At 38.4% G+C, this 24374-nt stretch overlaps 1 protein-coding gene across 1 annotated transcript in view; it reads right to left on the bottom strand.

Moving 5' to 3' along the window:
• Nucleotides 1-1588: 1588 nt before the first annotated feature.
• The window catches only part of UBE2G1 (ubiquitin conjugating enzyme E2 G1), a 119175-nt gene continuing 96389 nt past the window's right edge, over nt 1589-24374 (bottom strand). The window contains exon 7 of the mRNA XM_073234988.1: nt 1589-4596. The gene's annotated coding sequence lies outside the window, so the exon portion shown is untranslated. The remainder of the gene's footprint in view (nt 4597-24374) is intronic.

Here is a 24374-nt window from a genome sequence, read left to right as displayed (position 1 = left end):
TGTGACCTTGGGAAAAATGGTCCTGAAGGGTTAATGACGCCCAGGACGGAGAAGGCTGCGAACTCAATGCTGGCTGCCAAACTTCCTCACTCTACAATCTTGACAGATGAATCTGTACCTGTTTTCCTCATGGGGAATTACTTGAAGGATCCTACTCTTAAAATAATTTCACTAAATCCTTTATGAAACACACCCACCACAAGCCTGCCACAAAGTAGAGGCTCAGTAAGTAGGAACTTGATTTCTGCTCGTTTGGAATGAATGAGATGCCACTGTGAACACCCAAGTGTGTTATTTATTCCTCATGGACCCTGTGCAAAGGTGGCTGACTTTGTGTAGCACCTCTGTGTGTCTAGCTGCCTTGTGTGAAACCCTTTTTCCTTCTACAGTTTATTCCACCTATGCAAACGAATAGGATTCAAAATTCTTTAATTAAATTTCACTGCAGTTCAGCGTGGCATGTTGACTCAAGCCAAAAAGTCTTATTGTACGTACCTTGGCATGCCATCAGGTTACACACATCTGAAAACTGACCAACCAAAAATAACCTTATCCTGGAAATAATTTGCTCTGCAAACTGAATCCTGTTGGGGTTTGCAGTCCTCCAGAAAATGAAACACTTTAATTTGATAAGATTACCAGCCCCATCTTTACGAGGGAGGGGGAAATCAACAGGCCCTTCCTCAAAGACTAGAGCCTTGCATACACTACAAGCCTGTTTGTTTGCATATGAAGCAAAACTTTTTTGCTATGTACCTTGAGTAGATGATTATGCACAAAACTGGTATTTAAATTTCAGGGAAATCTTAAGACCATTCTATAATAGTTTTATTTCAAATTTATTTATCAGGGAAATTAAACTCTGAAAATGACCCCCAATCTTCCCCAAACTGCTCTCAAGGGTTTTGTTTCTAACTCAGCTCTGATTTAGTGGTCTGGCTCCATGTTCTTTGAGAATTTCTCTGAGTTTGTAAGGAAGAGGCCTTAGTAGGCACTGGCAGCTTATATATATCAAGACAAACTTTCAACACTTAATGCTGTACATCCAGATGCACTGTACATGTAAGGTTGCAGGGTGAAAGGCTGGATACTGACATCCTATTAAGAAAAAAATTCTCACTCTTACTTTTACCACTAGCTTACTAAGTGATCCTGGCAGGTATTTGGGTCAAGTTTGCCAATCTGTTCAGAGGACTGAAGGTAGTGACTGAGATGGTTCCCATGATCTCTTCTGGTTCACATTGAAATTGGGTTCTTCATCATTAGGCTCATCTTTATGGTAGAGTCAGTTTAGGCCAAAGACAAAATCCCCAATAGTGCTCTAACATGTACTCATTTTATTTAAAGCTCTCAATCAGCATGTGCAGAACTCTGATTAAAAATGGGGTTTGGCCATATACTGGAAATTTTAAGACCATTCCATCAGGTTGGAAGTCAACTTCCCACACTCTGGTTCTTTCTTTAAATGAAGTTTTTAAAATTCTAAGGTTCCCCTGTAGACCCTTTGGTTATCATGTGCTGTTTATATAGAAAGAATCCCACAACTTGCTTTTGAGACCTGCATCCTAAAACCAAAATAGCCTCGTAATACAGCCTCTAAGTCATCATTTATTGATTTATAGAGCACCCATCACAAGATCGGGGTGCTTTACAATACAGTAAACATCACAACAGAACTCACATAGTTAAATACAATCAACAAATTACAGAACTAAAAAAAAAAAAACTGGAATGAAGCAACATTATGTCAAATTTCAAATATGCTGCGAGTGGCAGTACAAAAAAGGTAATTCCACTAACTGGAGACCAGACGGCAAAGATACACAGGCACCACATCCCAAAATGGGCAGATTTGTAAAGGGTGAATGAGCATATTAAATAAAATTTCACAACCAGGAATGAAGGCCATTAAAGATACTATGACACCCAAGTGATCACAGAACTAGTGCAATAAACTCACAAAGATATTACCTTATTATGACAAAGAAACCAACCTTATATGGATTTTAAACTCACAAAGAGGCCAGAAAGCCACTGAGATCATTCATCCCATGATGAGCACAAGCTGAAATCTGTAAGCCTTTACAAGAACTTGGAATAAATTTAGCGAATAGCCAACAGTTCTATAATCCATAATACTATGGAGATGCTGTTGATAGTTGGCACAAAGTTAGGGAGAAAACCCCTTTTCCTAAAGCAGAGGGGACTCACCTCACACTAATGATGCGGCACTGGTGGGACAAATGCCACATCGATCAGTGTCACCTGAGTGTGGTTTAGTATCAAATGTAGAGGCATTTAAATTCACACAGTCAGACGGATACTGGGAAAGGCACAGATGACACCTCTGACTGGGGAAAAGTCAAAACACCTATCAAGGCCTGTTTCCTAATGTAGCACGGTCAGAGTGCCAGATGGAATGGCATGTCAACAGCGGTGCACTCATTCCAGCTTCCCCTTCTACTCCCCTACATCTACCCTAAAAAACACATGGTTATACCCAAGTAACTGCAGTAAAGTGGCACTTAAACGTTCAAGAATAGTTGTCCCTGAGTTACTAGGTCATTTGCTACTCCCCGAAGAGTCAAATACCAGGTTTTAACTCAACAGATTGCTAGCAAAATTACAGCAACAGGAGAGCAAAATTCAGACTCCATTTTGCAATAAGCAATCACCATGTGAACAATTTCTGATTCAAGAATGAAAGGGATGGCGTCCGAAGTCCCAGGTAGGTGTGCATTACTGGCACTTTGGGGAAACAATTTTTACAGTCTGAATAAAATGTCACAAAGTCCTTGAAGAAAATTGAGCTACAATTATCAAATCAAATCAATTTTCACATTCAGTCATTACACATTTATGGGTTTTTATAATGCTTCAAAAAGGAGAACAGTCTGGGTTTTAGAAAAATCACCCTCTACTGTGACTATATCCTCAACTATTTTATTTATGCTTTAAAAATGGCATGCAAGGTTCGTGGGGGACTGAGCTAATTGCACAAAACCTTTCACTGCTTTGCCAAGGCATTTCTCCAAACCTCAGAGCAGAGATGTGTCAATTCTCACTGATTCTCACAATTAAATACTGTGTTCTATTTGGTTCTGTCCCTTATATGCCGAAGACTACTACTACTTTCCAATCCCAACCTCACACCAAACACAGAGGAACCTGGGCCTGCCTTTAACACTGCACATGCTCATTTTACCATTTCCTTGTTTCAGATAACTTAAGAAAAATACTTATGCTCAAATATTAATAAATTCCAAGTGCACTGTCAGTGACAGAATAAGTATGTCAAATAGAAAAGCATTTACATCCCTCTAATGCTAAGATTCACATAACAATCTAGATAGGGCCTAATACATATTCTGCCATGGCCATGTGATTTTTCAAGTATAAGTTTGTTTGCATAAGGAATCAACCTGAGATTTTTCTAAACTGCACTTCTCTGGCATTCAGTATTATATAACCTTCATTCAATACAATAAAAGCCAACAACTTGACAATTATTGGAAAAAAAATTATATTTTGGAAGAACTCACTACATAAGGTGACAGAATTCCAAAATCAAATTACATGAAAATATACATCACAATTTCTTTGTACAATAAATGGAGAAAAATCTGCAGTATAGAAGAATAGAGGAAAAGAAATATACAGGCTAAGTAGAAGAGTATGAGGGTAAACAGCAGTTTAAATAGCAAACCCAGAAGTTAAGTAGAAAGCCTTATAGCTCTGCATGCTTTATTTGTCCAACCTTAACATTAAGTAACCGGAGGGAAAGAATAAAACCAAATCAGAATTTTGTATTGTTTGGAGTAAATTTCAGTAAGTGGAATGCAGAACCAACTCTTTTTAGTTCTCCAGGATGACTAAATTCAAGAGCTCTCAACACGCAAAAAATGTTATTGCTACATCCAATCCAAGAGGTGGGTGCAACTGGAGTACAAAAAGGACAAAGCACCTAGTGATGACCACTCCTCTGAAGTCATCATTAAAAATCAAGTAGCTGCTTATTAAGTATTTTGTATTTGAATTAAATGACTGGAAAACTTCCCAGCAGGTAGTAGAGAAGAAAGCAAAGGGGAGCGTATCAAAACAAAGAAGATACAAAGTTTAGTAAATGAAAAGAGTTTAATGAAGTCTCAATGGTTTAAAGGAAATTCAATGGAAACTTTTAATCCTAATTGCTTTTCATCTGACATGCTTTAAGGAGTCCTTTAAAACTGATAAACAATATGGAAAAAAAGTTCTAAAATCTTTCAGAATTTACACGATTCTTACTCTACTACAAGAAAGCATTATTTGGTACAAGGTGTATTTGTGGATGTACATGAATAGTATATATATTATCCGGATCATGTTGTGCTATGTACAGGTCTTTACAATTCTTCCTGAAGGTTAAAACAGTTCATTAGAATTCAAAATGTGAAATCATCTGTAAGTTGGCACTTGTTAGGCTTTTGTCAGCACTGATACTGGCATGTTTTATTGCAGCCCAGTTCCAGCCAGTGTTTGCCAACTTGTTACAACAGAAGTCCAGCAATAGGTGGGTAGAGTGCAGGAAAAACAGTGCCATGTTTCTCAATTGGAGACCTACAACAAAAACACAAAGCATTATATAATGAATTTATAAATTACAAATAAGTAATTGCTTAGAAATTTTTATTTGTAGTCTATCTCTCTGGAAACAAATTCTTCATTTCATTTTAAGCTCACGTTTGTGCTTGTCCAAAATGGTAACCAAATGTGGCCATTACATTTTAAAATTTAAATAATAGTAAATAAAATCTAAAATTTAGTTCCTCAGTCACACTAGCCATATTTCAGATGTGCAATATGGCTAATGACTACTTTATTGGATAGTGCAGGGTATTTACATCTGTAGAAAGTTCCCTTCCATGGCTTTAACTTGATTTTCAAACTATTTCACGTTATATTACATCTAAATTCAAAAACAATAATTACTTAAAAGTCCAAAGACTTGTAAATTTATAAACATTTAAGGCTGTTCAGAGAAAGAACCTAACATGGCCACACTTCTCGACTAGATAAATTTATCCAAAGTAAATTTATAAACATTTAAGGCTGTTCAGAGAAAGAACCTAACATGGCCACACTTCTCGACTAGATAAATTTATCCAAATCTGTAAATTCAGTCCAAAACCATTTTCTACATGAGGCATTCCACAACTGTCCTTCTATCCCAATTATACTTTCCTAATGTTTTGTATGTACTGGTCTCATGTTCTGAATTAGCTTAGAAGGAGAGAATCACTAAATAAAAATAACTACTATCTGACCAAGGGCCAAGCAGTGTACTAAGTGCTTTACAAAAACTTACCTAACAACTCCGAATAGCCAAAGCAATCCTGAGAAGGAAAAATAAAGCTGGAGGGATCACGTTCCTCGACTTCAAGCTCTACTACAAAGCCACAGTAATCAAGATAATTTGGTCCTGGCATAAAAACAAACCCACAGACCAATGGAACAGACTGGAGAGCCCAGATATAAACCCAAGCATATATGGTCAATTAATATATGATAAAGGAGCCATGGTTATACAGTGGCCTGAACAACAACTGGTGTTGGCAAAACTGGACAGCTACACATAAGAGAATAAAACTGGATAATTGTCTAACCCCATACACAAAAGTAAACTCAAAATGGATCAAAGACCTGAATGTAAGCCATGAAACCATAAAACTCTTAGAAAAAAACATAGGCAAAAATCTCTTGAATACAAACATGAGCAACTTTTTCCTGAACGCATCTCTTTGGGTAAGGGAAACAAAAGCAAAAATGAACAAATGGGACTACAATCAAGATAAAAAGCTTCTGTACAGCAAAGGACACCATTAGCAGAATAAAAAGGCATCCTGCAGTATGGAAGAATATATTTTTAAATGACATATCTGACAAGGGGTTAACGTCCAAAATATATGAAGAACTCACATGCCTCAACACCCAAAAAGCAGGTAACCCTACTAAAAAATGGGCGGAGGATCTGAGCAGACACTTCTCCAAGGAAGATATTCAGATGGCGAACAGGCACAAGAAAAGATGCTCCACATCACTAATTATCACAGAAATGCAAATTAAAACCATGAGATATCACCTCACACCAGTTAAGATGGCCAACATAGAAAAAACTAGGAACAACAAATGCTGGCAACGATGCAGAGAAAGGGAAACACTCCTTACACTGCTGGTGGAAATGTAAACTAGTTCAACCATTGTGGAAAGAGGTAGAGGTTCCTCAAAAAACTAAAAATAGGAATACTATTTGACCTGGGAATTCCACTCCTAGGAATTAACCCAAAGAAAACAAGTTCTAAGATTCAAAAAGACATATGCACCCCTATGTTTACTGCAGCACTATTTATAATAGACAAGAAACAGAAGCAACCTAAGTGTCCATCAGTAGATGAATGGATAAAGAAGAGGTGGTACATACAAAATGGAATACTATTCAGCCATAAGAAAGAAACAAATCCTACCATTTGCAACAACATGGATGGAGCTAGAGGGTATTATGCTCAGTGAAATAAATAAGCCAGGCGGAGAAAGACAAGTACCAAATGATTTCCCTCATTTGTGGAGTATAATGACAAAGCAAAACTGAAGGAACAAAACAGCAGCAGACTCACAGACTCCAAGAAAGGACTAGTCGTTACCAAAGGGGAGGGGTGTGGGCGGGTGGGTGGAGAGTGAGGGAGAAGGGGATTGAGGGATATTATGTATAGTGTCAGGGGGTCATGGGAAAGACAGTGTAGCACAGAGAAGAAAAGTAGTGACTCTGTGGCATCTTACTACAGTGACTGCAATGGGGTATGGGAGGGCTCGATAATATGGGTGAATGTAGGAATCACATTGTTTTTAATGTGAAACCTTCATAAGAGTGTCTATCGATACCTTAATAAGAAAAAAAGAAAACATTATCTAACCTAAAATAGGAGTTTTTCCCTATTTTACATAGAAAAGTGAGAGAAGGCCACACAGATTGTTAGGTGGCTGTTTCCTACTCAAAAAGTCAAGAAACCACCGGGTTAAAGTTCAAAGAAAAAATGTCTTATTTAGTGATTGGAGTTTCAGAGCCTGTATTATATTGATGTGTGCGTTGAGTATGTAAGGGGAACAGGGAAAGGAGGCAGGGAGGAAAACACCTATTACTATTATATCAGATATCAGATCAAGTGTTCCAGAAACTCAAGACACTCGTTATCAACTGCCAAGCCCAATGCTGGGCACAAAGAGCCAGAATAGAAGATGACAAAGAATTAAGAGAGAATTTTAAACACCTAACCAAGAAGCATTGTGGCAAATATTTAACTCACATCAGACATGTTAAAAATATAGGATGTTTTCTCAAGTGCCAATTAGTGTATCAATCTTACAATCACCCAAATTCAACCATACCAAAGCTATGCTGTGGGTAGAAAAGCAAGCTGTGGGCTTATCTGTGGCCCTACAAGTGCCTACTTTCCTGGTTTGCTCTGCCTCCCTAGGATAGCCCCGGAGAGGTACAATTAAGATAAATTTCTTTCCAAAGGGGTTGTACCAATCAATGGCCTGGAACAAAACACTGAATGCACCAAGTATAATTACTTCACCATCACCAGAATCAGGATCTATTTGCACACAAATACACAGATATATATAAACATATTAGAAGATCTAAAGACATATCTTAAACTTAAGAGATTGTTACAGAACAGGTATTTAATTTTTTAAATTATGATACTTGAATGTTTTTCCAAAAACTATACCACACCAAAATTAATCCCTGGCCAATTAATCTCTTAGGGCTGAAAAATAACTGGGTAGAGAACTTGGGCATTCAGTAATCATTACCCTATGATAGAAACAAGAAATTTTCAGGCCAAAAAAAGAATCATTTATAAACTACTGCAGTGTAAACATAGTTTTACTACAGAGAGAACTAAGTGCTAAAAGTCATTAAACAACTATGACCCAGCAATCCAGTCCTTAACCATGAGGACTCTGCTTTAAGTAGCATAAGCTTCTTGAGCAGAAACAGAAAAATCTGTTTGCCTCCTTTGAATAACAACATGTACTCTGAACAGAAAATAAGTGTCAATACACAAAAAGCAAGTTTGTCATTCTTTTCTCTACAAAGATATATAAAAATCTGAACTTACCTGTATAACACTCTAAATAAATGGCACTGAACAGAAACAGTCATTTATTTCTGTGAGCATATCGCATTTCTAACTCAAAATATATCTGCATGCTGTTAACATCACACACTTTCTATTATTATTTGGAATTATATCAACTGTATACCATTTTGAAATGATTTAAGTATCTGGGTTTTTTCGCCTCAAACCTTCCCTTAATTTTCCTGATTTTTAAACCTACAAATTTCAAAATGGTTCACCTGTGAAGGACATTAAGCATACTGCTCCATTTTTAAAATTTTCTTATCATTAATATAAAATCACATGAGCTGGGGAGGTGGAGCCAAGATGGCAGCATGAATTGGGCAGCAGAAATCTCCAAAAACCATATGTATTTTTAAAAATACAACAAATACAACTATTCCTAAAAAAGAGACCAGAAGATACAGTATAACAGCCAGGCTAAATCTACATCTGCGAGAACTCAGCTCCTCACAAAGGAGGTAAGATTCAAGCCGCGGCCCAGTGTGACCTGAATGCACCCCCCACCCCAGCTCCCCGGCGGGAGGAAAGGACTCAGAGTAAGGAGCGAGTGGAAGCCCAGGACTGCTAAACAACCAGCTCTAGTAACCTGCACTGGGAGCTCAGACACAGAATGCGTGGTTTGCTGGATATTAGGGAAATGGAACACTAAAATCTGTGAGTGGGTCCCTGCAGCTGGTGCCCCTAGGACAAAAGAAAAGCGAGTGCTTTTTGAAAGTCTTAAAGGGACAGGGACCCCACCGCTGGACGGAAGCGTCCCGGGACACTCACCTCAGCAGCTGGGAATTGTGGGGAATTCTGGGTGCCCTTACCCTCTGGGAGACAGGGCAGCTCTGAGGCCCCTCATGGCGATAAACAGCCTCCCGCCTGTTCCCCCTCCGGCACAGCCCGGCCATAGCAGGGAAGCAGCCTGAGAGCAGCCATGCCCAAAGCAACTGCCCAGAGCCTCCTCCGCAGCTGCTCGGGCCAGACTCAGAGGCCCCGTCGGCGTGCAGCTACCCAGCACAAGCCATTAGGGGTCGCAGTTCTCCCAGGAGAGGAAGGCCACCAGCAAGCAAGAAGGGACTTTGTTCTCCCAGCTGACATAAAGCACCAACTGCCCATGACTACCTCTATCACCATGAAAAGGCAGAATAATTTGATTCAGACCAGAATCACACAGACAACACCCAAGAAGGAGCATGGGGAGATAGATTTAACCAATATTTCTGAAAAAGAATTTAAAATAAAGGTCATAACCATGCTGATGGAGCTGCACAGAAATATGCAAGAGCTAACAGATAAAGTTCAGAGGGAGAATACAGAAATAAAACAATCTCTGGAAGGACTTAAGGGCAGACTGGATGAGGTGCAAGAGGCTGGTAATGGAACAGAAATCAGAGAACAAGAACACAGAGAAGCTGAGGCAGAGAGATAAAAGGATATTCAGGAATGAAAGAATATTAAGAGAACTGATTGCCAATCCAAATGGAACAATATCCACATTACAAGGGTACCAGAAGAAGAGAGAGAAAAAGGGACAGAAAGTGTATTTGAAGAAATAATTACTGAAAACTTCCCCAAACTCGGGGAGGAAATAAGTCTCTCAGATCACGGAAGCACACAGAACTCCCAAGAGAAGGGACCCAAGGAGGACACCACCAAGACACATAATAATTAAAATGGCAAAGATCAAGGACAAGGACAGAGTACTAAAGGCAGCCACAGAGAGATAAAAGGTCACTTACAAAGGAAAACCCATCAGGCTATCATCAGACTTCTCAACAAAAACCTTAAAGACTAGTAGAGAATGGCATGATGTATTCAATGCAATGAAAAAGAACGGCCTTGAACCAAGGATACTATATCCAGCACGATTATCATTTAAATATGAAGGAGGGATTAAACAATTCCAAGACAAGCAAAAGTTAAGGGAATTTGCCTCCCACAAACAACCTCTACAGGGTATTTCAGAAGGAATGCTCTAGATGGAAATACTCCTAAGGCTAAATAGATGTCACCAGAGAAAATAAAATCACGCCAAAGAAAGCAGACCAACCAAATACTAACTAAAGGCAAAAACTAAAATCAACTAATCACAAAAACAGTCAAAGGAAATACAAAAAAAGCACAGAATAAAACACCTAACATAGAAAGAATGGAGGAGGAGGAGGAATAAGAAGGGACAGAAACAAAGAATCATCAGACTGTGTTTATAATAGCTCAATAAGCGAGTTAAGTTAGACAGTTAGATAGTACAGAAGCTAGCCTTGAACCTTTGGTAACCACGAATCTAAAGCCTCCCACGGCAATAAGTACCTATCTTTCAATAATCACCCTAAATGTAAATGGACTGAATGCACCAATCAAAAGACACGGAGTAATAGAATGGATAAAAAAGCAAGACCCATCTATATGCTGCTTACAAGAGACACACCTCAAGCCCAAAAACATACACAGACTAAAAGTAAAGGGATGGAAAAAGATACTTCATGCAAACAACAGGGAGAAAAAAGCAGGTGTTGCAGTACTAGTAACAGACAAAATAGACTTCAAAAAAAGTAACAAGAGATAAAGAAGGACATTACATAATGATAAAGGAGGCAGTGCAACAAGAGGATGTAACCATTATAAATATATATGCACCCAACACAGGAGCACCAGCATATGTGAAACAAATACCAACAGAACTAAAGGGGGAAATATAATGCAATGCATTCATTTTAGGAGACTTCAACAAGCCACTCACCCCAAAGGATAGATCTGCTAGGCAGAAAATAAGGACACAGAGGCACTGAACAACACACTAGAACAGATAGACTAATAGACATCTACAGAACTCTACACCCAAAAGCAGCAGGATATATATTCTTCTCAAATGCACATGGAACATTTTCCAGAATAGACCACATACAAGGCTACAAAAAGAGCCTCAGTAAATTAAAAAAGATGGAAATTGCACCAACCAACTTTTCAGACCACAAAGGTATAAAACTAGAAATAAATTGTACAAAGAAAGCAAAAAGGCTCACAAACACATGGAGGCTGAACAACATGCTCCTAAATAATCAATGGATCAACGACCAAATTAAAATACAGATCAAGCAATATATAGAGACAAATGACAAAAACACCACAAAGCCCCAACTTCTGGGAGACACAGCAAAAGCAGTTCTAAGAGGAAAGTATATAGCAACCCAGGCATATTTAAAGAAGGAAGAACAATCCCAAATGAATAAAGTCACAATTATTGAAATTGGGAAAAGAAGAACAAATGAGGCCTAAAGTTAGCAGAAGGAGGGACATAATAAAGATCAGAGAAGAAATTTAAAAAATCGAGAAGAATAAAACGATAGAAAAAAATCAACGAAACCACGAGCTGGTTCTTTGAGAAAATAAAGAAATAGATAAGCCCCTAGCCAGACATATTAAGAAAAAAAGAGAATCAACACACAATCACCAGAATTAGAAATGAGAAAGGAAAAATCACGACTGACCCCACGGAAATACAAAGAATTATGAGAGAATACTATGAAAACTTATATGCTAACAAGCTGGAAAACCTAGAGGAAATGGACAACCTCCTAGAAAAATACAACCTTCCGAGACTGATCAATGAAGAAACAGAAAATCTAAACAGACCAATTACCAGCAACAAAATTGAAGCAGTAATCAAAACACTACCCAAGAGCAAAACCCCCGGGCCAGATGGATTTACCTCGAAATTTTAACAGACATACAGAGAAGACATAATACCCATTCTCCTTAAGGTTTTCAAAAAAATAGAAGAGGAGGGAATACTCCCAGACTCATTCTATGAAGCTAACATTACCCTAATACCAAAACCAGACAAAGACCCCACCAAAAAAGACAACTACAGACCAATATCCCTGATGAACATAGATGTAAAAATACTCAACAAAATATTAGCAAAGCAAATTCAAAAATACATCAAGAGGATCACACATCATGACCAAGTGGGAATCATCTCAGGGATGCAAGGATAGTACAACATTCGAAAATCCATTAACATCATCCACCACATAAACAAAAAGGACAAAAACCACATGACCATTTCCATAGACACTGAAAAAGCATTCGACAAAATTCAACATCCATTCATGATAAAAACTCTCAACAAAGTGGATGTAGAGGGCAAGTACCTCAACATAATATAGGCCATATATGATAAACCCACAGCCAACATCATACCTAACAGTGAGAAGCTGAAAGCTTTTCCTCTAAGACGGGGAACAAGACAGGGATGTCCACTCTCCCCACTGTTTCTCAACATACTACTGGAGGTCCTAGTCACGGCAATTAGACAAAACAAAGAAGAAATACAAGGAAACCAGACTGGTAAAGAAGAAGTTAAACTGTCACTATTTGCAGATGACATGATATTGTACATAAAAAACCCTAAAGACTCCACTCCAAAACTACTAGAACTAATATCAAAATTCAGCAAAGTTGCAGGATACAAAATTAATACACAGAAATCTGTGGCTTTCCTATACACTAACAATGAACTAACAGAAACAAAATCAGGGAAACAACTCCATTTACAATTATATCAAAAGAATAAAATACCTAGGAATAAACCTAACCAAGAAGGTGAAAGACCTATATATACCCTGAAAACTACAAGACACTCTTAAGAGAAATTAAAGAAGACACTACCAAATGGAAATTCATCCCATGCTCTTGGCTAGGAAGAATTAATATTGTCAAAATGGGCATCTTGCCCAAAGCAATCTACAGATTTAATGCAATCCCTATCAAATTACAAACAGCACTCTTAAACGAACTGGAACAAATAGTTCAAAAACTCATAATGGAACCACCAAAGAACTTGAATAGCCAAAGCAATCCTGAGAAGGAAGAATAAAATGGGGGGGATCTCACTCCCCAACTTCAAGCTCTACTATAAAGCCACAGTAATCAAGACAATTTGGCACTATCACAAGAACAGACCGAGAGACTAGTAGAACAGAATAGAGACTCCAGACATTAACCCAAACATGTACAGTCAATTAATATACAATAAAGGAGCCATGGACACACAATGGAGAAATGACAGCCTCTTCAACAGCTGGTGTTGGCAAAACTGGTCAGTGACATGTAAGAGAATGAAACTGGATCAGTGTCTAACAACAAACACAGAAGTAAATTCGAAATGGATCAAAGACCTGAATGTAAGTCATGAAACAACAAAACTCTTCAAAAAAAACACAGGCAAAAAAAACTCTTGGACATAAACATGAGTGACTTCTTCATGTACATATCTCCCCAGGCAAGGGAAACAAAGGCAAAAATGAACAAGTGGGACTATATCAAGCTGAAAAGCTTCTGTACAGCAAAGGACACCATTAATAGAACAAAAAGGCATCGTACAGTATAGAAGAATAAACTCATAAATGACATTCGATAAAGGGTTGACATCCAAAATATATAAAGAGCTTCCACACTTCAACAAACAAAATGCAAATAATCCAATTAAGAAATGGGCAGAGGAGCTGAACAGACAATTCTCCAAAGAAGAAATTCAGATGGCCAACAGACACATGAAAAGATGCTCCACATCACTAGTGATCAGAAAAATGCAAATTAAAACCACAATGAGATATCACCTCACACCAGAAAGGATCGTCACCATCCAAAAGACAAACAACAACAAATGTTGGCAAGGTTGTGGAGAAAGGGGAACCCTCCTACACTGCTGGTAGGAATGTAAATTAGTTCAACCATTGTAGAAAGCAGTATGGAGGTTCCTCAAAACCTCAAAATAGAAATACCATTTGACCCAGGAATTCCACTCCTAGGAACTTACCCTAAGAATAGAGCAGCCCAGTTTGAAAAAGACAGATGCACCCCTATGTTTATCACAGCACTATTTACTACAATCACGAAATGGAAGCAACCTAAGTGTACATCAGTAGATGAATGGATAAAGAAGATGTGGTACATATACACAATGGAATATTATTCGGCCTTAAGAAGAAAACAAATCCTACCATTTGCAACAACATGGATGGAGCTGGAGGGTATTATGCTCAGTGAAATAAGCCAGGTGGAGAAAGACAAGTGCCAAATGATTTCACTCATATGTGGAGTACCAGAACAAAGAAAAAACTGAAGAAACAAAACAGCAGCAGAAACACAGAACCCAAGAATGGACTAGCAGTTACCAAAGGGAAAGGGATTGGGGAGGATGGGTGGGAAGGGAGGGATAAGGGGGGTGGGGGAAGAAAGAGGTCATTAAAATTAGCATGTATAATGTGGGAGGAGGCAGGAGGAGGGCTGTGCAACACAGAGAAGACAAGTAGTGATTCTACAGCATTTACTATGCTGATGGGCAGTGACTGTAATGGGGTTGTGGGGGGAACTGGGTGAAGGGGGGAGTCTAGTAAACATAATGTTTCTCATGTAATTGTAGATTAATGACACCAAAAAAAATATCAAATGAGCAACATTGTGGTTACTAGATCCCCCCATTATCAAGTCCCCACCACACACCCCATTAGAGCTACTGTCCATCAGTGTAGTTAACATGCTATAGAGTCACTACTTGTCTTCTCTGTGCTATACTGCCTTCTGCTTGCCCGACCCTACGTTGTGTCCTAAACATAATGCCCCTTTTCTCCTTCTTCCTCCCTTCCCACCCCTGCACCCCACCTAGTCCCTTTCCCTTTGGCAACTGTTAGTCCATTCTTGAGTTCTGTGAGTCTGCTGCTGTTTTGTTCCTTCAGTTCTTGCTTTGTTTTTATGCTCTACAGGTGAGTGAAATCATTTGGTACTTGTTTTTCTCTGCCTGGCTTATTTCACTTAACATAATACCCTCTAGCTCCATCCATTTTGTGGCAAATGGTAGGATTTGTTTTCTTTCTATGGCTGAATAATATTCCATTGTGTATATGTACCCCCTTTTCTTTATCCATTCATCTACTGATGGACACTTAGGTTGCTTCTGTTTCTTGGCTGTAGTAAATAGTGCAGCGATAAACATAGGGGTGCATCTGTCTTTTTCAAACTGGGCTCCTGCATTCTTAGGGTAAATTCCTAGGAATGGAATTCCCAGGTCAAATGGTATCTCTATTTTGAGTTTTTTTGAGGAACCTCCATACTGCTTTCTACAATGGTTGAACTACTTTACATTCTCACCAGCAGTATAGGAGGGTTCCCCTTTCTCCACATCCTCACCAGCATTTGTTGTTCCTAGTCTTCTCTATGTTGTCCATCCTAACTGGTGTGAGATGATATCTCATTGTGGTTTTAATTTGCATTTCCATGATAATTAGTGATGTGGAGCATCTTTTCATGTGCCTGTTGGCCATCTGAATTTCTTCTTTGGAGAACTGTCTGTTCATATCCTCTGCCCATTTTTTAATAGGTTATCTGCTTTTTGGGTGTTGAGGCATGTGAGTTCTTTATGTATTTTGGATGTTAATCCCTTGTCAGATATGTCATTTAAAAATATATTCTCCCATACTGTAGGATGCCGTTTTGTTCTGCTAATTGTGTCCTTTGCTGAAAAGAAGCTTTTTAGCATGATGCAGTCCTATTTGTTCATTTTTGCTTTTGTTTCCCTTGCCCATGGAGATGCATTTAGGGAAAAGTTGTTCGTGTTTACATTCAGGAGATTTTTGCCTGTTTTCTTTTAAGAGTTTTATGGTTGCATGACTTCCATTCACGTCTTTCATGCATTTTGAGTTCACTTCTGTGTATGGGGTTAGACTATAATCCAGTTTCATTTTCTTCCATGTAGCTGTCCAGTTTTGCCAACACCAGCTGTTGAAGAGGCTGTCATTTCCTCATTGTATGTCCATGGCTCCTTTATCATATATTAATTGACCATATGTGGTTGGGTTTCTATCAGGGCTCTCAAGTCTGTTCAATTGGTCTATGGGTCTGTTCTTGTGTCAGTACCAAATTGTCTTGATTACTGTGGCTTTGTAGTAGAGCTTAATGTTGGAGAGCATGATGCCTCCAGCTTTATTCTTCCTTCTCAAGATTGCTTTGTCTATTCGGGGTCTTTTGTGGTTCCATATGAATTTTACGACTATTTGCTTTGATTCACTTACGAATGCTGTTGGTATTTTGATAGGGACTGAAGTGATTCTGTAGATTGCTTTAGGCAGGATGGCCTTTTTGATAATATTAATTCTTCCTATCCCTGTGCATGGGATGCATTTTCATATATTGGAGTTCTCTTTAATTTTTCCTAAGAATATGTTGTAGTTTTCAGAGTATAGGTCTTTCACTTCTTAGGTTAGGTATATTCCTAGGTATTTCATTCTTTTTGATGCAATTGTGAATGGAATTGTTTTCCTGATTTCTTTCTGCTAGTTCTTCGTTAGTGTATAGGAATGCAACAGATTTCTGTGTGTTAATTTTGTATCCCACAACTTCACTGAATTCAGATATTAGATATAGTAGTTTTAGAGTGGATTTTTTAGGGATTTTTTATGTACAATATCATGTCATCTGCAAACAGGGGCAGTTTGACTTCTTCCTTGGCAGTCTGGATGCCTTTTATTTCTTTGTGTTGTCTGATTGCTGTGGTGGTAGGACCTCCAGAACTATGTTGAGTAGAAGTGGGGAGAGTGGGCATCCTTGTCTTATTTCCGATCTTAAAGGAAAAGCTTTCAGCTTCTCGCTGTTAAGTATAATATTGGCTGTGGGTTTGTCATATATGGCCTTTCTTATGTTGAGGTACTTGCCCTCCATACCCATTTTGAGAGTTTTTATCATGAATGGGTGTTTAGTTTTGTCATATGCTTTTTCAACATCTACAGAAATAATCATGTGGTTTTTGTCCTTTTTGTTGATGTGGTGGATGATGCTTGATGGATTTTTGAATGTTGTACCATCCTTGCATCCCTGGAATAAATCCTACTTGATCACGATGGATGATGATCTTTTGGATGTAGTTTTGAATTCAGCTGCTAATATTCTGTTGATTATTTTTGCATCTGTGTTCATCAGGAATATTGGTCTGTAATTTTCTTTTTTTGCAGTGTCTTTGCCTGGTTTTGCTATTAGAGTGATGCTGGCCTCGTATAATGAGTTTGGGAGTATTCCCTCCTCTTCAACTTTTTGCAAAACTTCAAGGAGGATGAGTATTAGCTCTTCACTAAATGTTTGATAACATCAGCAGTGAAACCTCTGGCCCAGGGGTTTTGTTCTTGAGTTGTTTTTTGATTACCAATTCAATTTCCTTGCTGGTAACTGGTCTATTCAGATTTTGTTTCTTCCTGGGTAAGCCTTGAAAGGTTGTATTTTTCTAGAAAGTTGTCTATTTCTTTTAGGTTATGCAGTTTGTTACCATATAATTTTTCATAGTGTTCTCTCGTAATTCTTTATATTTCTGTGGTGTCTGTAGTGATTTTTCCTTTCTCATTTCTGATTATGTTTGTGTGTGTTAGACTCTTTTTTTCTTGATAAGTCTGGCTAGGGATTTATCAATTTTATTTTCTCGAAGAACCAGCTCCTGCTTTCATTGATTCTTATTCTTTTATTCTTCTCAATTTTATTTCTGCTAATATTTTTTATGTCCCTCCTTCTACTGACTTTGGGCCTCATTTTTTCTTTTTCTAGTTTCATTAATTGTGAGTGTAGACTGTTCATTTAGGATTGTTCTTTCCTGAGGTAGGCCTGTATTGCAATATACTTCCCTCTTAGCACGGCCTTTGCTGCATCCCACAGATTGTGTGGTGTGGAATTATTCTTGTCATTTTTCTCCACATATTGCTTGATCTGTTTTTATTTGGTCATTGATCCATTGATTATTTAGGAGCATTTTATTAAGCCTCCATGTGTTTCTGGCTTTTCCTTTTTCTCTGTGTAATTTATTTCTAGTTTCATATCTTTGCAATCTGAGAAGCTGATTGGTACAATTTCAATGTTTTTGAACTTACCGAGGCTCTTTTTGTGGCCTAGTATATGATCTAGTCTTGAAAATATTCCATGTACACTTGAGAAGAATGTGTATCCTGTTACTTTTGTTTGGAGTGTTCTGTAGATGTCCATTAGGTCCATCTGTTTTAATACTTTGTTCAGTGCCTCTGTCTCCTTATTTTCTTTCTGGTTGATCTGTCCTTTGGAGTGAGTGATGTGTTAAGTCTCCCAAAATGTATGCATTGCATTCTATTTCCCCCTTTAATTCTGTTAATATTTGTTTCATATATGTAGGTGATCCTGTGTTGGGTTTATATATATTTTAATGGTTATATCCTCTTTTTGGACTGACCCCTTTATCATTATGTAATGTCCCTCTTTGTCACCTGTTATTTTCTTTGTTTTGAGGTCTATTTTATCTGATACAAGTACAGCAACTCCTGCTTTTTTCTCCCAATTAGTTGCATGAAGTACCTTTTTCCATCCCTTTATATTCAGTCTGTGTATGTCTTTGGGTTTTGAGTCTCTTGTAGGCAACATATAGATGGGTCTTGTTTTTTTATCCATTCAGTGACTCTGTCTTTTGATTGATTCATTCACAACATTTACATTTAGGGCAATTATCAATAGGTATGTACTTACGGCCATTGCAGACTTTAGATTCATGGTTGCCAAAGGATCAAGGGTAATTCCCTTACTATCTAACAGTCTAATTTAACTCACTTAGTATGCTATTATGAACACAACCTAAAGGTTCTTTTTTTTCTTCCTCCTCCATTCTTTACATATTAGGTATCATAATCTGTACTCTTTGTCTATCCCTTGACTTTGGGGGTAGTTGACTTGATTTTCCATCTGCTTAGTAATTAATTGTTATACTTTCTTTTCTGTGTTTTTATTTCCCCTGTTGACAGTTATTTAGGCTTAGGAATACTTCCATCTATAGCAGTCCCTCCAAAAGGCACTATAGAGGTGTGGTCTGTGGGAGGTAAATTCTCTCAGCTTTTGCTCATCTGGAAACTGTTTAATCCCCCCTTCAAATTTAAATGATAATCTTGCTGGATAAAGTTTGTTGGTTCAAGGCCCTTCTACTAAATTGCATTAAATGCATCATGTCACTCCCTTCTGGCCTGTAAGGTTTCTGCTGAGAAGTCTGATGATAGCCTGATGGGCTTTCCTTTGTATGTGATCTTATTTGTCTGGCTGCTTTTAATAATCTGTCCTTATCCTTCATCTTTGCGATTTTAATTGCCATGTGTTGGCTTCCTTGGGTCCCTTGTGTTGGGAAATCTGTGCACCTCCATGGCTTGAGAGACTATCTCCCTCCCCAGATTGGGGAAGTTTTCAGCAATTACCTCCTCAAATATACTTTCTATCCTTTTTCATCTGTATTCTTCTTCTGGTACCCCCACAGTGTTCATATTGTTCCATTTGGATTGGTCACACAGTTCTCTCAATATTCTTTCATTCTTAGAGATCCTTTTTTCTTTCTGTGTCTCACTTTCCTTGTATTCCTCCTAATTTCTATCCCATTTACCGTCTCTTCTACTACATCTAATCTGCTTTTAAATCTCTTCATTTCAGATACGGAATTCCTTAACAATTGAATCTGTCCTAAATTCATCCCTGAGTTCTTGTGTAGTTTTCTGTACCTCCATGAGCATGTTTATGATTTTTATTTTGAACTCTCTTTCAGGAAGATTGGTGAGTTCAGTTTCATTTGAGCCTTTTTCTGGTGTTTGTGAGATTTTTAGTCTGAACCAGGTTCCTTTGACATTTTATATTTGTATGTGGCACCCTCTAGTGCCCAGAAGCTCTAGTCTCTGGAGCTGCATAGCCCCTGGAGTGATGTCGGGGGTCACAAAGGAGCAGCGCTGGCGCCGTTTCACGAGGTTTGCTCTGTTCTCCAGGTGTGCGCAGTCTGGTGCAGGCTTCTTTCCAATTGCTCTTTTAGGATTAGTTGTATTAACTCTATTTTCGTATTATATGTGATTTGGGGAGGAGTTCTCTGTCTCACCTCTCACACTGCCATCTTGAATTCGGAAACTTATTCCATTTCTTTTTAAAACTAGAACAAAATCCTTAATTTTCTATGTGGCTACACAACTTAATCTTTTTAAAAGGCCTGAAAAATACAAAGTGGACAAGTGTGCTTCAAAATAACAACTGCTTTTTGATGTTAAGGACCAGGATAAAAATAATTCAAGGGTTAAGTGTTCCAATAATCTCAACCATTCTTAAGTGAAAGCAGGCCATGAATAGCTTAGTATGAAGGAATTTTTCCCATTACCTTTCACAGACACTTCCAAAAGGTCCAAGTCATCCCCCACTGCCACCCAGTATATTGTTAGACAACAGTTCTCCCCCATTACCAATTGTGGATAAGGTGAACGTTCCTGTGGCCAGGACTCTCACCTGGCCCTGGCTGGCTAGCTCACTACACACGTGTGAGCAATACATTGTTATTGACTCTATATAAAGAGCTCCGCCCAGTGCTCTGGGAGAAATGGTGACAGGGCTGCAAGGCTGCAGGAGAGCAGAGACTGGAGTGTTGACAGCACTGAGGACAGAGGCCCAGAGGATGGCTGTGTGGGCAGAGAGGCCCAGAAGCAGAGACTAGCTTGCTATATGCAGACTTACTCTTAGTGAATGAGATTTTAGTGACTGACCCGCCACCAGGGAAATAAAGTTGTGTATAACCCTTTCACCCCAAGAACATTCTATTGTCATTTCTTTGGTCACACTGAATCCACAGTGAACTTGCCCAGGGTTGAAACCCACTGGCAAGACATCTGGTCACACTGAATCCATACTGAACTTGCCTGCGGCTGAAACCCACTGGCAAGACAGCAATCTATTGGCTTTTCCCCCTAAACTCTTCTCACTCTTTTCATTTTATGGCATTGTGACCATCCACACCCACTTCCTTTATGAGGTCTGTAATACCTCATTCCCCTAGCTATCCTCCTCATAACCAACCAGTCCACATGTTTCTGTGTTTTTTTTTCCTTCTGCTCCCTAAAATGTGGAAATGTGCAAGATGTGGTTCCTGGCCCTAGCTAAGTACTGCTTTCTATACCAAATGAATCTTCACCTCTGGTCTGAAGACTTCCAGTCTTACCGGCAGCCCTATGTCTAACCTTTATGTCCTAGCGAACAGTATTTAGTGATGTGCTGACTTCTCAAAGCCATGCTCTACTTCTACTCCCACTAGAGCTCTTACTGTGGTTTAACATTTTTTTTAAATGCCTGGTCTAACTGGCTAGATTAAGAGCTCTTTACTGGTAGGGGTAATAGGTCTATGGCACTCTGTATATCCTTTTCTTTCCCAAGAGAACCTGCCTTTGCAAATGGTAGGAAATTAACAAACATGGGTTAATAAGAACTGAAATGAGCTCAGGGTTCACCTATCCTTGATGTTATCTCTCATTTCAGTATGTAAATCTAAATCCTTCATAATATACAGCTGTTAAAAAGGAAGCAGATATATATTATTTAACTAGCAAAATGTCAAAAGGCATGGTTAGACTAAAGGTACAGAACTTATGCTAAATATACATTTATGCTATACTCACAGACTTCATCTATTAGACACTGTGTATGTGTGCATGGTGACAAAGAAAATTAGGTTTCTGAGAGATTTAACTATTATCACTGGTTACTTTTGGGAACAGAACTGGGAAAGAGAGGTACTGAGTTGAGAAACAGATTTGTATTTCACTTTACATATATGTTTCTGTATTCCACATTTGTGTAATGCCTGCTTTGCTCCTGTAGTTTGGGGTGAGAAGAGGGAAGGTAAGGAGAGAAAGAGAAGGCAGCAATAAAGAGGTAGGCAAAGGTAGCAGTCAGATTCAGAAAAAGAAACCAAGATAGAGCTGTGGTATTTATAGGTAGGAAGATATTTCCAGAAAGGATGGGATGCTCAATAGTGTCAAAATGCTACAGACATTAAGAATCAAAACTAAAATGAACCCTTTGGATGTGGCAAACTGGCAGTTTCTGGTAACCGTATTAGTTTTCTGTGGAGAGGTAAGGAGATGATCCAAAATGTGCTTGAAGACTGACAGCTAAGAAAAAAAAAAAAGACAAAGCTTCTTTGTTTCCTGGTCTGCTCTCTGCCTCCCTATAGTCAAATACTACTGCAAATTGTATGAATTTAATGTATTTCTTCAAATCCTTGTTTTAAAATATTTTTATTCTACCAGAGCTGTGAAAACTAATATAGTTTTACTTTTTAATTTATATGAACAGTAACATACTGTTTTTGTCTTTTTTTTTGCAAATTGCTCTTTTATATTTGAGACTTGTTCTTGAGATTTAACCATGTGATTAAATGTAACTAAGTCTACATTCCACATTGTGGCTGGTAGATAATATTCTATTATTATTAATCATAACTGATTAATTCTGATAGGCCTTTTCAAAATTACACACAATGACACAAGCAATATCCTTGTATATGTCTACATACAAACTAGAGTTTCTCCAACCTATATAATTAAAATTACGGGATTATATGTTTCAAAACTGCCTAGATACTACCCAAATCATTCTCTGAGGCTGACAGGGTAACTTCACTTATGCCAGTATTTCAAGTATGTACATTGTTTCTCCAAATTCTCACCAACACTTGGGTTTCTCAGACTTTTTGCTTTTTGACAATCTAGTAATTTGATGTTTTCTCCCCATAGCTTTGTATTTCTGATTACAACCACAGCTGAGTTACTTTTCATATGTATAGCAATCAGCTATCGTTCCACTTCTAAATTATTACCTATTCATATCATTTCCCTTTGTGTGGATATTTTCTTACAAATTTCCAGAAGCTGGCTGCAAACTCTAGACAGAAATCCTGAATATTAGATACACATCAATATTTTCCCACTTTGCCACTTCTTTTCACTTTGTCTTAATATTGAAGTTTTCAGTTTTGATGTGGCTTAATTTATCCAATATTTTTCCTTTTAGGGATGTATTTGTACCTAATAAATCCTTCTCTACCTTGATATTTTTCTTTAGTGTGTTCTAGTAGTATTTTCACATTTATGTGTTATGTTTTAAAATTTATCAGAGATCACTTAACTCCTCCCTACTTCAAGTCAACAAGATCATTACAGATTGCCTGTAAAAATGGAGTGAGATGGGTTAAGTCCTTGCAGCAGACTGGGTGGTTTTTGATTTTCTTCATAGTCTTATTACAACACTGGAGATTAGAAAGGTTCAACATTTTAGGAGCCTTAATTTTAAGGAGATGTGCAGGCTAATCATTAAATGATATTAATATGAAACCCATCAAGGTTGTGGTCCTCTTGTGGTAATCACTCCAAATGTGGTCTTTAAATAAGCAAATGAGAAAAATGGCTACTTTGAGGAACAGAAACCACATACATGGAGCCAAACATACTTCTATTTGTATGAAATGACTCTGGATTCGTGCACACACATATACCAAATAGGTAAGGCAGAAAGTCTTCTATCTTAACTGTGCTGCTTACACAACCTAGTATCCTCAATTGGGTTCCCTATGAAACAGATTCCAAGGCAAAGATTCATACAAAGTTTACTGGGAAGTACCTTCAAAAGCAAGAGTGAGGTAACAAGATTAAACAGAAAGAGAAGATGAACTGAGGGAGCAGCTGAAACAAACGCCTCAGCCAATCCCACATTGGAATGGCCTTTCAGAAAGTCCCAAACTGAGAAAAGAGAGCCAGCGGTCCATGCCTTTGTACCAACTGGTCCCTTCCCCAAACCAAACAATCTGTGGACACAGGTGTCCCCCAGGAAAAGGGACTAACTTGGGAAAATCATCTCTTTTAGCTGAGGGCAATTTCTAGACAGCAACTCAGCTATCAGTTATCAGCAGGCAACATTTCCCAGCAGGCTGCAGTGTGACTGCTTCCTCTGGGCACAACATCCACTACACCTAGCTCACTTCTCTTACCCTTGGACCTTGTCCCGGAATGATGCCAACTGAGCTGACCTATGGAAAGGCCCACGTGACCAAGAACTGAGAGAGGACCCTAGGCGACAGTCAGTGAGGTACAGAATCCTGCCAACAACCATTTGAGTGAACTTGGAAGCAGAACCACAGAGAATTAAGAAGACTGCGGTACTGGCCAACACCTTGATCATACATAGCAGAGGGACCTAGAGGCAGAAGATTCAGCTAAGTCATACCTGGATCATTGCCTAGGAAACTATAAAATAATAAATGCTGCTTTAAGCTTTAGGTATTCTGTAACACAGCAATTGAAAACTAATACAATCCCTCTAGCCTTGATGCTGAACAAAAAGACAGAGTTGTCTTGTCTA

The sequence above is a fragment of the Manis javanica genome, chromosome 4 (genome assembly GCF_040802235.1).
Source record: "Manis javanica isolate MJ-LG chromosome 4, MJ_LKY, whole genome shotgun sequence".
In the NCBI taxonomy this organism is placed as follows: Eukaryota; Metazoa; Chordata; class Mammalia; order Pholidota; family Manidae; genus Manis; species Manis javanica.
This window is presented reverse-complemented; position numbering and strand designations above follow the sequence as displayed.